This window comes from Lepisma saccharinum, chromosome 23 (genome assembly GCF_977018435.1).
Source record: "Lepisma saccharinum chromosome 23, izLepSacc3.1, whole genome shotgun sequence".
NCBI classification, from domain to species: domain Eukaryota; kingdom Metazoa; phylum Arthropoda; class Insecta; order Zygentoma; family Lepismatidae; genus Lepisma; species Lepisma saccharinum.
The window spans coordinates 56,686,426-56,701,507 of NC_139251.1; positions in this window are offsets into that span (position 1 = coordinate 56,686,426).

Sequence of the window (15,082 nt, forward strand, 5' to 3'; positions counted from 1 at the left end):
TGAAACATTAACCTTTCCTGACGATGTTAAAATATATATAAAAATATCGTAAACGCAGGTGACTGTACAATATTACAAGATGAGCTGGATAACTTGCTTCAGTGGTGTGAAATTAATAAAGTCAGCCTGAACGTAAAGAAATATACACACGTATCATTCACCCACAACACTCATACACTATTTTTAATATGTTAGTACAAAGTGAGAATATCGTTTCTGGCCTAGGGGTCATTTTTGACCACAAGTTAACATTCCAACCACACATTGCCCGCATTCTAAGTGAAATTCAGAGAATTTTTTGATTTATAATGAGAATGGGTAAAAAATTTAGAAAACAGGAAACATTTATGTTGCTATATTATACGCTCGTCAGATATAAACTCGAATATGCCTCTCTTCTTTGGAACTCATAATTCAAGAAAGATATCGAAAAATTAGAGAAACTTCAAAATAAAGTTCTCAGATATCTACTATTTAAACTTGACGGTACATATCCAAAACTCACTCCTAGCAACATATTTCGCGAAGTCTTTAATATTTCGTCACTCGACGAAAGGAGGCAAATAAGTCAATTAACTTTTCTCTCCAAACTTATTAACGGTAAAATAGATTCTTCTCATCTGCTGTCGAATTTAAAATTTTACGTACCAAACAGTATGTTAAGGTCCAGAACTGACTTCTTTCAAACCCCCCTTGGAAGAACCAAGATGACCGAAGCTGGACCCAAGAGGGGAATGTGCAAGTTATTTAATTCAGTTTCTAAGACTAACGCAAGCATTGACTTAGATCTACTCACTGAACTTTTGTATGTTTTGTTCTTAGAATATTTGTTTTCATTCAGCTTGTAAGGTTATATCCAACAGTTTAGCGTCATTTATATGGTATTGCCTCTGTGTTTCCTATGTCTCAATAATCTAATAATTAAATTATTTTCACGATTGTTATTAAATGTAAAATGTATATTACGTCATTCACATTTGTTGCTAATTTTCTTAGTCATGACCTTGTTTAGGTAATGGTCTTATCCCACATTGAACACTGTAATTGGGCATGAGCCTGTTGTGTTCAATTAAATATATAAATAAACTAGAATGTTTGTCTTCCATTTTGTATTGAGAAATGTAGTCAGTGTCTTTTGGGTAAAGAGTTTACGTTAGTATGTGATCATAAGTGTCTTCCGTGGCTGAACCATTCGAAGAATTGGAATCCTTGCTTATGCGTTGGTCCCTTCAACTTCAAAAATATGTATACTACAATCTTCAAATTCTGTAATACTGAGGTATTATCGTGACAACATGGGCTACTTTGGTTGTGAAAAAGTACTCAGAAGGGTTACGAAACTGTACTTTTGGCCTGGTATGAGAAAAGATGTTCTGAGCTATATCAAAGATTGTCAACTATGTATGAGGACGAGTCGAGTAGACATCCGTCCGAAAGCATATTCCAACAACATTGTAACAATGGTGAAACTATTTTGTTTTTGGATATAAAAGGACCTTTAATTAAAGGCTCACAAGAAGAAAGGTTTCTTCTAACCTTACAAGATGCTAACACTAAATATCTGTTCGCTTATCCAATGAGGTCAGGTACGGCCAACAGCATTGTAAAAGCTTTGCTAGAAGAATATGTCACGCAATTTGGCATTCCACACAGGTTGATCAGTTATAACGCCACAATGTTTCATTCTAACAAATATGTATGTAAACACTTTAACAAGCTTAGGTATAAAATTGACGTATACCCCAATATATCACCCTAGTTCTAATTTAGTTGAAAGAAGTCATTCTGAAGTCAACCGGCTCATGCGTGTGTTTTGTATAACAACCACAAAGATTGGCCGAAGTACCGGGTGTTCCAGAAGTCTTTCCCTATTTACAAACTTTATTCATATCCGCTGTATGCAATGTAGAGATGTGAAAGTGGTGCCAAAATGTTGGAAAATTAACCAAGTTTATTTGTTGCAGGTTTCAGTAATGTGGCTGTAGTGTAGCAGTGTCAGTGCCAAGGAATCCGGAATTAATGCTCTTGACATCGGGTGGCATCTTTCCATACAATGTTTCTTGGAATTGACAGGATGTGGGAATGAAGATAAATTCCATATTTTAAATACCAACTTATTGATGGCAGATATTCTAGACGAAAGAATTCTGTAAATTTGAAAGTTCCTCTGCACTGTCATTGGTGACCGGGTCTCTTGATACCAGAGGACATGCTGAGCTTTTTCCTGATTTGTGAACATTTCCGGTTTTGTGGGCACTGACACTGCTACACTACAGCCACGTTACTCAAACCTGCAACAAAAAACTTGGTTAGTTTTCCAACATTTTGGCACCACTTTCACATCTCTACCTTGCATACAGTGGATATGAATAAAGTTTGTAATCAGGGAAATGCTTCTGGAACACCCGGTACCTATATAGATGTAGTTGTAAGCTTATTAAATGATAGTGTACACATCCAGATAGGATTTGCTCCATCCGAGTTACAACTAAATAGACATCCTAACTCGTGCATTTTGAATAATTTTAATTTGCCTCCTAATGAAGTTTCTTGGTGGTAAGATAAGCTATACATGGCTTCTGTAAAGAGTTTCCAAGCAAGGAAGAAAAGAAATGACAGGTACAACTTGCAACAGGAAAATAGACCTGAAGTTAAAATAAAACACCTGGTATTTGTAAAAACCAATTATATTAGCTGTCTCTTAGAAAACGCAATAAAAAGTTTTGTGAGTTCTATGAAGGACCGTATATGGGAATTGAGAAACAAGCAACTAATGTATACATACTGAGAGATCTGGAAACTGGCAATATCAGTGGTAACAATCACAATGATAATCTAAAAATCTGGGATTGTTCTACTGAAAAAATAAGTTGTTATTAACCCAATTGGAAAGGCTGAATCCAAAATTGTACAAACATTGGATAGATAAAGGAAAGATTCTGTTTAAAATTATTTATATTTATTTGTTATTTCTATATTTTCTTTAAACTAGATGTTGTAATATTGATTAGAACCAGTGTAATTGACCATGATGTATTATAGCAGTTTAACTGTAACTGCAAAAGACATATAGGTATTTATAAACATGTGTAAAAGTTAATCAATTCAGTTCATAACTTGTAGTAAATTATAAATGGGTATCTCATAAAAAATTCACTTGCTGAAATTTTTGCTCCCAAGAGAGGGGAGTTATTACAGTTGTAATTGTTAGTTGTATCTTTGAATATTTTTGTAATCGAGTGTACAGTTGTGCGTAAAGAGAAGAGCCTTGACGTAGAAGCGTCGCTGTGACATAGTAGGCAAGTGACTGACCTCAGAGCTCTACAACGCGTCGCGGCTCGAGCGAGATAAGAAGGAGGAAGTGCTGGCAGTTGGAACAGCTGATCGCTAGGCGTAAGACCATGATACTAAGAATACACTTATAACCATGCGTCAGACTGTGTATCGGGGAGTGGCTCAAGGTTTATGCCGAGTGTGGAAGTATATACGTGTAGAGAGCTGCAAAACATTTGGAATTACTCGTTTTTCGTGTAATAGATAGTACATCAGGATAGCTGAATTTTATTACTTCCCGTCGTCATAACTTTAAGAAATGTTTGTGGGTTTTTGAGTTGAAGAATGAAAATGGTAGAGATTTGGAAGGAGTATGTTATTTCAAAACATATGAAACGAAGACTGTCAGTGACAAAAACAGCCTTTTTTTCTTGTTGAGTTTTAAAGCTATGAAGTTTGAAACAATGAAGTCTGCTCTACACGCCTGCGGCAAGAAATATTGTCGTATTGGTATTCTCGACATTTCTCCTTCCGAGCTGATCGCGTACCCCCTTCAAGTCGTTCATGTACCCCTAGAGGTACGCGTACCACGGTTTGAGAACCACTGGTTTAAGTTAGTGCTTGCCTTGCTCAACATCCCCTCACCCTCCCCACTCCAGAAATCAAGACAAATGTGTTCCAATGTTACTTACCTGTTTGGAACTGGAGTATGGCTGTTAAAGTTCTCATCCTCGCAGCCAGGTAAGCAATTGCAACGTTTTGGTTTCGAGTTCAGAGCTGCAAGTAAATAACTTTTTAAATATGCATGATTTCCTATTACAATATGAGTCAATTATATATCAGCCATGATAATATTACACCTAAGTCTCATTGATTGAAAAAACTGAACAAAATAAATTCACTGTGGCGACAGATCACAAAGCGTTCTTTTTAGTCCAGTTTATGTTCGGTTAGGCTAATCGAGACTGGATCAACAGTTTAGCGCAGGATCCGTTCTACTGTGCAATTTGCCTTCATCGTGGACCCAACCCGGGACCCACACTCCGTGCCAGCTAACTGTAGACCAGGCGAACGAGAACAAGTCTCTGTAGTAGTACAGGTGGCCCGGTTCTAAATCCTCATTTGGGGCTCGAATCATCATGTGGGGCTCGCAGTGGTGCCAACTCACCCCCCCGAAAATTTCACCAACTGATATTTTGAAGCCTTTCACGGTGTATGTTAACCTCACAAGCAGTGTTGCCAACTCGGCGTAGCCTTTTATGGTGTATGTTAACCTCACCAGCAGTATTTCCAACTCGGCGTAGCCTTTCACGGTGTATAATTTTTTTAGCTTTTTTTTTGTGTGTGAGTGTACATGTGTTTGGGCGAGGCGTAGCCTTTTACGGTGTATGTTAACCTCACCAGCAGTATTTCCAACTCGGCGTAGCCTTTTATGGTGTATGTTAACCTCACAAGCAGTGTTGCCAACTCGGCGTAGCCTTTTATGGTGTATGTTAACCTCACAAGCAGTGTTTCCAACTCGGCGTAGCTTTTTATGGTGTATGTTAACCTCACCAGCAGTGTTGCCAACTCGGCGTAGCCTTTCACGGTGTATGTTAACCTCACCAGCAGTATTTCTAACTCGGCGTAGCCTTCTTTGAGGCTTGGGTTTTTTTGCCAATTTATTTAAAGAAAATTCTACTATATAATTTTTTACTGGCTAAGCTAACCTACAAATAGGAATTGGCAGCACTGACGAGGCTCGAATTATTATTTGACGCTTGAAACAAATCGCTAAATATAAAATAAAATAACAATGCCTATGAACCTGTTTGGCTTTAGGAAGCAGGCTATGGAGGCATTCGCCCAAAGTGCACCGTCGCCACCTGCGAGCTTGGACCTGTTACCCTCCCTATTATCTAAACTCAACGGTTTGTTGATTATACACTTGAATAGCATCCTGACCCAGTACGACGAGGATGTGGGCAAAACTTTCTACATATTCAACAACAACTTGAATTATTACCAATTCCCCATCTCCGGCAAACTGCAGTTTGACATGAATCCCGAGAATAAAGGAGAGGCCAAAATTTCCTCCGGCAAGAACATCTATCGCATCAAACACGATAGGATGAACAGTACCACCACGTACGATGTATCTGCTGGCGATCGCCTGTACATAGAGCTCTTGGACGACTACGACAAACTCATCCCTTTTTTCATAGAAATGAAAATTAGCTATCCTATAATAAATAACAATAATGCCTAACGATATTTTTGGCCATACGAAACGCGACGACCATGGCGACGAGCTTCTCATGCTCGACGTCAGGGTCAAGAAGTTGCGAAGCGATCTGCAGGCCCTCCAGTCCACGCTCAACTCCAGCCTCCAGTCCGAGATAGCTAGCTTGCAGTCTCAGTGCTTGGACCCTGTACTCAAGATTGATGCAGAGCTAAAATCGCTGCTGCAAAAATACACCGACCTTGCGTCGATAGACAATCTCGACAAGCTGGCACTGAGTGTGGGCAATCTGCAGAACGAACTTCTGAAGCTGCAACAAACGCAAACCTCAGACGTTGAACAGCTGAAACAACGCTTGCAGGACCAAACAAGCAACATCCAGACCGAACTGCAAACTATCATCCAGAGCATTAAAACACAAGACGACTACGATCGCGTGAACGCTAGTATTGCTAAATTGCGCGAACAGTTTCAATCTTTCAAAATCCCTACGTTGGAAAGCATCAAGGCTGAGCTACAAACGGACGCTTTGCATGCGGCCATCAACGAAGTAAAAACTAAACTCCAAACACTGGAGGATTTTATCAACAATCTACCGTCGTCTAGCGAACTGAACGCCATTGCCCGTAGCGTGGCCAACATCAAAGTCCAACTTGAGACCTACGAGGATTTCGGGAAGCTGCAAGGCACCATAACCCATATTGAGGATGCACTTGCTGTCATTAGAAATGATCTGGCGAACGTTCACGATGAGCTGGAAACCAAACTGCCGGGCATCAGGGATACACTGGCCAACGTTCAACAGCAAATCGCCAAACTGGAAAATCTGAATGCAGAATCCGAGTTGTCTCATTTCCATCACTTGATCGACGACATACAGACTAAGTTGGAAACCCTGCAACAATCTACTCCCACCCAGGATGACATAACACAACTGCAAGAAGGCATACGTGCTGCTGCCGATGCCTCCGAGTTGGACGCGGTGAAAAAAGCTTTGGAATCGCTCCAAAACACGGTGGCCACCCTGCCTACCTCTCAGGAATTGAAAAGCGTGAAGAGAACTCTCAACCGAATACTCAAATCCGACGACATCAAAAACATCCAATCCGAAATTGAATCGATACGGGGGTCTGTCGCGACTTTACCTACCAACCAGAACATCACCGAGCTGCATGAATTGTTTGCGGAAATTAGAACCCAGGTCCACGACCTTGTAATACAGAGCTCCAAGTTGACGCTTGTAGAAAGCCTGCAGCAGATTATTGCCAGCGTGAAAGAGCAAATTGGGAGTATCGAGGCAAGTCAGGAATCGACTATAGCTAATTTCAGCACCCAACTACATGACTTAAATGAAAAATTCAAGAGCCTTATTGTCGATGTAAAGATCAAACCAAACTACGACACTGTTGTTCACGCTATCGAGGAACACCTGGAATCGGTGAATGGCAGATTGGAGGATATAGAGACCGAGGTTCGAACCAACGTAAACACTTTAAATGCCAGCATCGACAATCTCAAGTCTACGATTGTCATCGAACTGTACAGCATACCAAACAGAGAGTTCTCCTCCCCTTTCAATCCAGGTTACAAACTCTACATGTTGACTCCTGCAAAAGCTTATCATCAATTTTTCCTCGCTGGCACACTTCAGTTCGTCAAGGTTTCCTACTGGTCTTTGCCTCACGCAACCCACTACCCAATCATGACCGTGACGAACATTGGCGATGAGCCTAAAATAAGAGGAGTTGAGCTGGTCGATTTCACACACCCCGAAAGTCGCGAGACTGCCTATGCCGAAGATGCCACTCAAATTATCGACATAGAAATAGGTGACAAGCTGTATATAGAAAACCCAGCATTGTCTGCAGCCAGAAATCCCATCCAGGCTATATTCTTATTTTCGCGCCATGTCTAGGCAGGGTATCGTGAACGAGCTGCATAAACCTGCACGACGAAACTACAAACGACTGGCGGTGGTGACCAAAGGCGTGGATGACCTTTGGCAGGCTGACCTTGTGGAAATGAGTAGCGGCAACCTGAAAAATTTACATAAAATCAACAAAGGATACAAGTATCTTCTTACTGTTATAGATACATTTTCAAAATTTGCGTGGGCTTTGCCCCTCAAGGCTAAAACAGGTGTGTGCGTAATGGAAGCATTCAAAACTATTTTCAATGAAAGTGGCAGGCGACCTCGATTTCTTCAAACGGATAACGGAAAGGAATTTTACAACTCGATATTTCAACAGTTTGTTCAGAAACAAAATATTCAACATTACTCGACTTTCAGTCACATCAAAGCCAGCGTAGTGGAACGTTTTAACCGTACTCTCAAAACACGCATGTGGAAACGATTCACGCTTCAAGGTAACCACAAGTGGGTCAATGTGCTTCCGGAACTCGTAAACGACTATAATCACAGTTTGCATAGCACGATACGCATGAAGCCTGCCGATGTCAGCAAGTCTGATGAGGCACGACTGATCTCTACTGTTTATTGCCCCAAGTACCGGCCCACTAACAAAAAACCGAAATTCAAAATTGGAGACCAAGTAAGAATTAGTAAATTTAAGCGCATGTTTGAAAAAGGCTTTACCAAAAACTGGAGTACGGAACTTTTCACTGTTGCTCGATTGTTACCCGGTAACCGTCACACGTATATAATAAAAGATAATCGCGACGAAATTTTGAAAGGGCGATTCTACGAGGAGGAACTCTCTAAAACAAAATACCCCAATACGTATCTTATCGAAAAAGTATTACGTAGAAAAGGTGACAAACTGTTGGTGAAATGGCTGGGACTCGAGGAAAAAAGTTGGATCGATGCAAACGAGGTGATTGTGTAACGGGTGCTTGGGATGTGGTGAGGCGACTACCAGATTTTCCCCCGGAGCGTCAGGCTAGGAAAAACGGCGAACTGTTGCCGGACAACATTCGCTGCCTTATTGTCGGACCTTCAGGGTGTGGGAAAACAACTTTACTTATTGATAATTTTCTTCTTGCTCCCGACTGGTTAGATTGGAAGAACAGGCACTTGTATGTTTTTTCCAAAAGTTTGGAGCAAGCAAAATATCAACAGCTGACAAAACTGTACGAAGGGCTGAGCATAGCTACTTTTGCCTCCGAAGTAATGCCACTAGACTGCTGCCATGAAAATTCGGTGGTGGTCTTCGACGATGTCATCCTGGAGAACCATAACGAAATTCGCAATTTTTTTACACAGGGGCGGCACAGAGGCATGGACTGCTTCTACCTTGCTCAGACTTTTTCTAAAATTCCCAAGCAGCTTCTCCGAGACAACGCTAATTTTATTTGCTTGTTTCGTCAAGACCACACCAATTTAAAACATGCTTACGATGATTATGTAGGCGGGGACATGAACTACAATCAGTTTTCCAAATTTTGCTCTTCATGCTGGAATCAAGATGATTTCGGATTCGCCACGATAGACATGACGAGGAAACCCAATGACGGAAAATACAGAAACAAAATAAACAACTTTCTAAACGTTGCGACGTTACAAGAAACGTCTTGACGTATTATAAATAACAAATGATGAAACGCAAACTCGCAGACGACAACTTGAAGCTGCGCGACTACCTGGCCAAACGCTTCAGGGGTTGGAAATCAGAGAATCGCGGAATTTACGAAGAGAAAAAGCGACAGGACCAACCTATTATTGATGCTATAAGTGGACTAGGTAAAGACATCAAAGATGTTACCGAGCAAAATAAAGATTTAATCAACGAGCTCGTGCCACTTGCTGCTCGAAATTATGCTGTGCCTACACCGATATCCAGTATTCACACTACCCCGTTCGAACTTGGAGCTGCACCTCTGAGACGTCAGGTTCTAGGCAGTACCTCTTCGGACAAGGTAGTTGAATTAGGTCCGTTGGCGAGAGATTACCTGAGCACTGGGAAATTTGAAAAGGACGAGGTGTTTGGATTGTACCCCTCTGTGGAACTTAACGAGGGTGTGGTTTGGAAAATTGGAAAGTCAAAAGTTACGTTCGAAGGTGACGACGTGAAAATTAATTTGGGCGAGAAGAACAGCTGGACTAGGTATCCTGGCACTGTGGGCCTGTGGGAACTTATCACCAAAAAGCAACCTAAAGATTACACAGACGAGGATTACCAAAGTTACACAGAAATTTTAATCATGACGGATGCCCTGTACCAAAACAACGATGCAACACAGAATCGCGTAAAATCAAGCAGTGGAGAAAAATACAGGAACCTCATCAAGCCAATATGGAACCAGCTCAAGACTGGCAGCGGTGTCAAACTCTACAATACCCTACCTAAAGAGTTTGTTTGGGTAGACGACGTAAGGAAGCTTGTAGATCGATTGCTGGTTATCGCAGGCGAGGAAAATGCAGGCAATCGCAACTTCCACAACGAGAAAGTGGGCATCATGGACATGATTAGCACCAAGCTTAGCAACTTTATTGTCAACGACAACAAAGGTATAGGTTACCTTATCAAAATCATCAACACCCTGCCTCCCAAATTCTGGAATGTGGCCGAGGGTCGAGGTCTCGTGAACGACATCATCAACAAGCTACCCTTCGAGATGCACCTACCAGGTTACCAATACTGCGGACCGGGTACTAAACTGGAACGGCGACTGGAGAGAGGTGACAAGGGGGTAAATCTGCTGGATGCTGCATGCAAGGATCACGACATTGCTTACAACACATATACGAATTTAGATGCGCGTCACGATGCTGATAAAAAATTGGAGCATGCCGCGTTCGGGAGACTCGTCAGCAGAGACGCCTCGCTGGGTGAACGGGTTGCAGCATTGGGCACGACCATTGCCATGAATACAAAACGAAAATTGGGGTGGGGGCTGTAATTAAATAACATACAGTAAAAAATGTCTACGCATATAACAGACTTACCAACAGAAGTGTTATACAAAATATTTACATTTACTTTCGACGATAGTCACGAGGATGTTAAAAAGCTTATTGATTTAGTTAAAATAACACCACAATTTCGCTTGCCCTGTGAAATGCTACTTCTGGATCATCTGAGAAAAATAAGCGATGTAAAATCTTCTTCTTCTCCCTATGCTCTTTTTCGGGCTGCTGATGAAAAATTGGCTGATAAGATGGACGAACTTCACGAGTGGAGACAGGGGAGGACATGATATACAGACGACTGGTATGCTTCAAATGCTGAAACCAGTAGGATCATCGATCACCTCATCGCATTAGGCAATGCCAAAACTTTTTTCTATAAATAACACACTGTAAAAAATCTACGAGACCAAAAAAATATTTCTTCGATATGGGTGAAAAAATTAGTGACGTCCAGGCATTAAAACAAATGCTAAATTTGTCAGTCGAGTATGTAAAAATTCAGGAATTGGAAGTGGACAAACCTTACGCAATAACTTCCGGTTCAATTGTTGCAACCCAGTATGGTCCCAAAGTACGTCTGTTGCTCAACGGACAATACAGTCTATTTTTACCAGATCGATACGCTAGCATGTTATCCGACGAGAAGCTATCTATTTTAATCGAGAGTACAACTCGAATCGTGTACAAGGGGACAAAAGAACTTCTTGGTAAGAAAACAAAGCACATAATAGAATTTGTTTAATAGCTGCAAAGTATATATAAATAACATACCGTAAAAAAAATTACACGGGAGGGAAAACAAAAAATCTCTGAACATATATAAAATAACATACCGTAAAAAAAAAATTACATCATGAAGCCCAAGGGCGTCGTGTACCAGATACCATATTCGAATCTGAAAACGCTGGGTGCCCTCGATGGGTTACTCACCAAGAAACAACGCGAGAAGAAACGTTCATGCTTGTCTAAAGGACACGGAATGAAACTGCTGCTCAGCACTCCACAATTGAAAAAGTTGCAACATTCGCGGAAGCAGCAGAAGATTGGAGGTTTCATATTCAGCATTCCGGCCATCTTGGCAGCTTTGGGTGCAGTGGGCAGCTTGGCAGGAGGCAGTGCTGCCATTGCCAAAACCGTCATCGATGCAAAAAAGAACAAGGCCGAGCTGGAAGAACAGAAACGTCACAACCTGGCTATGGAAAAGAAGGGGAAAGGTGTGACCAAAAAGCGAAAAAGCAACCTCGATGCTTTGAAGAAATATAAAAAAAAGAAGAAGCCCTGTCCAACTTCGATATTGAATCTCTGATCGAACTGTTGGGAATAAGGAACTTCAGGGGTGTTTTCATGTCCGATTCTCTACCCTCTGCTGTGAAGAAAAAGGAGTATGGCGTGGTCAACCTGGACAGTTACAAAAATCCTGGTACACATTGGATATGCTACCTCAAAATTGACGATAACAATGCATTTGTTTTCGATTCGTTCGGTGGCACACCGCCTGCCAGGTTGGTGAAGTATCTCAGTGTTGCCAACCTCTACTACAATGACAAACGCATCCAGGGTTTCACCGATGTTAACTGCGGCCACCTATGCCTTTCCGTTCTCGCATACATGTCTAAAATAAATAACCCCTCAGTGTAGCATTTTCAGAAAGCATTGTGGTACCTAAAACACCATGGGAGTGTTCCATCTCACCAGCGAGACTTCGGTCTTGAAACTCGCGTTGCATGACGACATCATTTATCCTAAATCTATTGCTCTTCGTGCATTCTACAGCATGTACCTGATACCCAATGTCACGGAGCGCAATAACAAAATTACTGTTGGAAATGAAAAAATAGTTATCACGCCAGGACAGTACAATCTGTCTACCTTGCAAGCCCAATTGCCAAGAAATATACTGCTATCTCAAAATTCTGTAACTCACAGAGTTGAAATTGTGTCTGCTACGGAAACAGTAGACCTAGGCACTGTTGGAGAGCTTCTGAGATTCGAGAACAACACAAAGCTCGAACCTGGCATCAAGCACATCGGTGCCAACATTCCTAAATTTCTAGCCATCGAAACTCTGAACATACATTGCAACGTGGCAGAAGGCATGATCACCAAATCCTCGGATGGCATCCCAGGCAGCCACAAGCAGACAGGTATCATCGCTACGTTCAAACCAAACTCTGAATTCATGGAACCGATTATATACACACCCTCACCACCGATATACTTCCCTATATCTCGTAATCGCATAGACAACATAGAATTGGCAGTGACAAACGAAAAAGATGAGGTGGTGAATTTTGCCGGAGCTACTACCACCGCCGTCGTGGAGATTAACGTATAATAAATAACAATCATGGAGCAAATCGAAAGTTACGAGTTGCAATCTTTCCCACCCAATCGTCGCACGTTCGCCAATTTGAACGAACCGAACAGGGAGATCGAATACGATGTGGACGTCGGGGATGGGTTCATTCACCCTCACAGAGCTGATTTGTATATCAAGTTTGATGTGGTGAAGAGAGACAACGGGGAAGCATTTAACGCCAATGCAAATTTAAAACTTGTGGACAATTTTGTGCCGCATCTGTTCTCGCAAGTGGAAGTTAGAAAGCATGGCACCGTCATCGATAGGGTTGACTACCCCGGGATTACTTCTACAGCTGTGGGAACACTGAAACTCTCCAAGAGCGATGCGGCATATTACCAGGCAGGGGGATTCGAAGCAGATACAAAAATCAAAACTCGAAGCCACACAGTACTGTTTCCCATGCGCTTGCTTCCAGGCTTCTTCTCCGACTACACGGAGATTATGTGGAAGGGTGGCTTGCGCGTCACTTTTCGCAGAAGCGCCAATGACAACGATGTGCTGATGCGTTACAGCACCTTGGGTGCAGACGGTGCAGCACTTGCCAACACACTACCCGACGCAGCCAAGTGCGTCATCCAGTTCATGGAGCTGCGCATGCCTGTGGTAGAATACGAATCTAACTACGGTCTCAAGTACAAAGCCGATATTTTGAAGAACCCCCAAGTACCCATCCAATTTTACGGCTACCAGTGCGTGCAGAAACCTGCTTCTGGCAGCCATTTTGAATTTGATGTTACTACGCAGTTCAACAGCATCCGGTACGATATGCCAGAGTTTACCGTCGTGCTCTTCCAGACGGGGAAAGATAATAACCAAGAGAAAGATTCTAGCCAGTTCGATAATTGCAAAATTAAGAATGTTTACCTCAAAAATGGAAGGAATGAAGTTTTTCCACGCGAGAATTATAACTTAAACATTACAAACGATGATTACCTGAAACTTTACGAGGCGTACACAGCTTACAAGAGAGTGACCTCCGGCAATGTGGACGTGTACTACAACCCCGACGAGTTCATAGCTCGCAGACCCATGTTTGTCATCAACACATCTAAAAGAAAACAGGTGGTTGTTAACGATCGTACCAACATCAAGATTGTATGCGAGTTCCACGACGCCTTGCCTGCAGATACTCTGTGCAGTGTCATTCTTATTGCAGAGAAAACATTTGTGTATGACGTCAAGAATGAAAGAGTAACTGAACAGTTTTAGATACAAAAAAAAAAAAAATTAAAAAAATAGCACACAATAAGAAATGTGGAATTTTATATACACAAGTACAAACTACAATAAGCAGTTTCCCAGAAGTTTAATTTTGCTGTGCCATGCATGTAATCGAGGAAGTTGAAGTAAATTAAAATTGATTTTTTTTTCATTTTGCATTGCCTATTACTTTTTGTTGCACTCTGGGCAGGCCTTACTAGTTTGCAGGCGATAGTGGCCCCACGGAAGTGTATGGACCCCACATTCAAGAATACACCTCTTGTCGTCGTGTGCATCCAGAGCAACTTTCCTGACAATATTAGTTGTAAGCACATGATCGACGCTTTGGATACGATGCTCTTTTTGTAGAATGGGCGATTTTGTTCTGAGGCACTCGAGGTAATCCTCAAACTTGAGGTGCTCCCGAACCACTTGCCTGCTTACACCCTTTGCCTTTTTTGTTACAGAACCCTCAGCCCGGATCGCATAGGCTTTGGCACGAAGTCCAGCAAAGTCCACAATCACATCCCCGTCTTTCTCGTCCTTGAGTTTGCCGGGTATTTTTTTGTTTCGGGGCAGAATTCCATACCGGTTTGGCTGGGGATAGCCCGATGTGTCGAAGAGCTTGACAAGAGCTGGAACTTTGGCTATATCACCATACGCATCGGCCGTGCGAACATGGTACACCAAGCTGTCTGTGTCTGTGTAGAGGAGTGAGATATTGTGGTTGTAGTGTGCACGTAGTATGTCGTAATATGTCTCGAACATGCACAACTTGCTCAGATCCAAAACTGCAGCTCCCACATAGATGGGCTTGTTGAGTAGCACCTCGCCCCGGTTCATGTGAATCAGAGACATCTGTTCGTTGTAAATTGTTCGAGATCTGAACAGCGAGCTTGCAACAAGTCGACGACACTGTGTTTTCTTCGTCACCAACCTCACATCAACGCGATTTCGCACATTCTCCATGGTCTTCCCAAATACCGCATTGTTCATTAATTTGAAAAAATCGCGATCAAGTTCCGAAGTGGCAGCAGTGCGATGTTCGGTGTTCAGTTCGATGTACGGCTTCAACCATGGAGACTGCCTGAACAAGAGCACGCGGTGAACTGCTTTGACCGAGACCCCTTGCTGCATTAACCACTGGAGGTTCCGG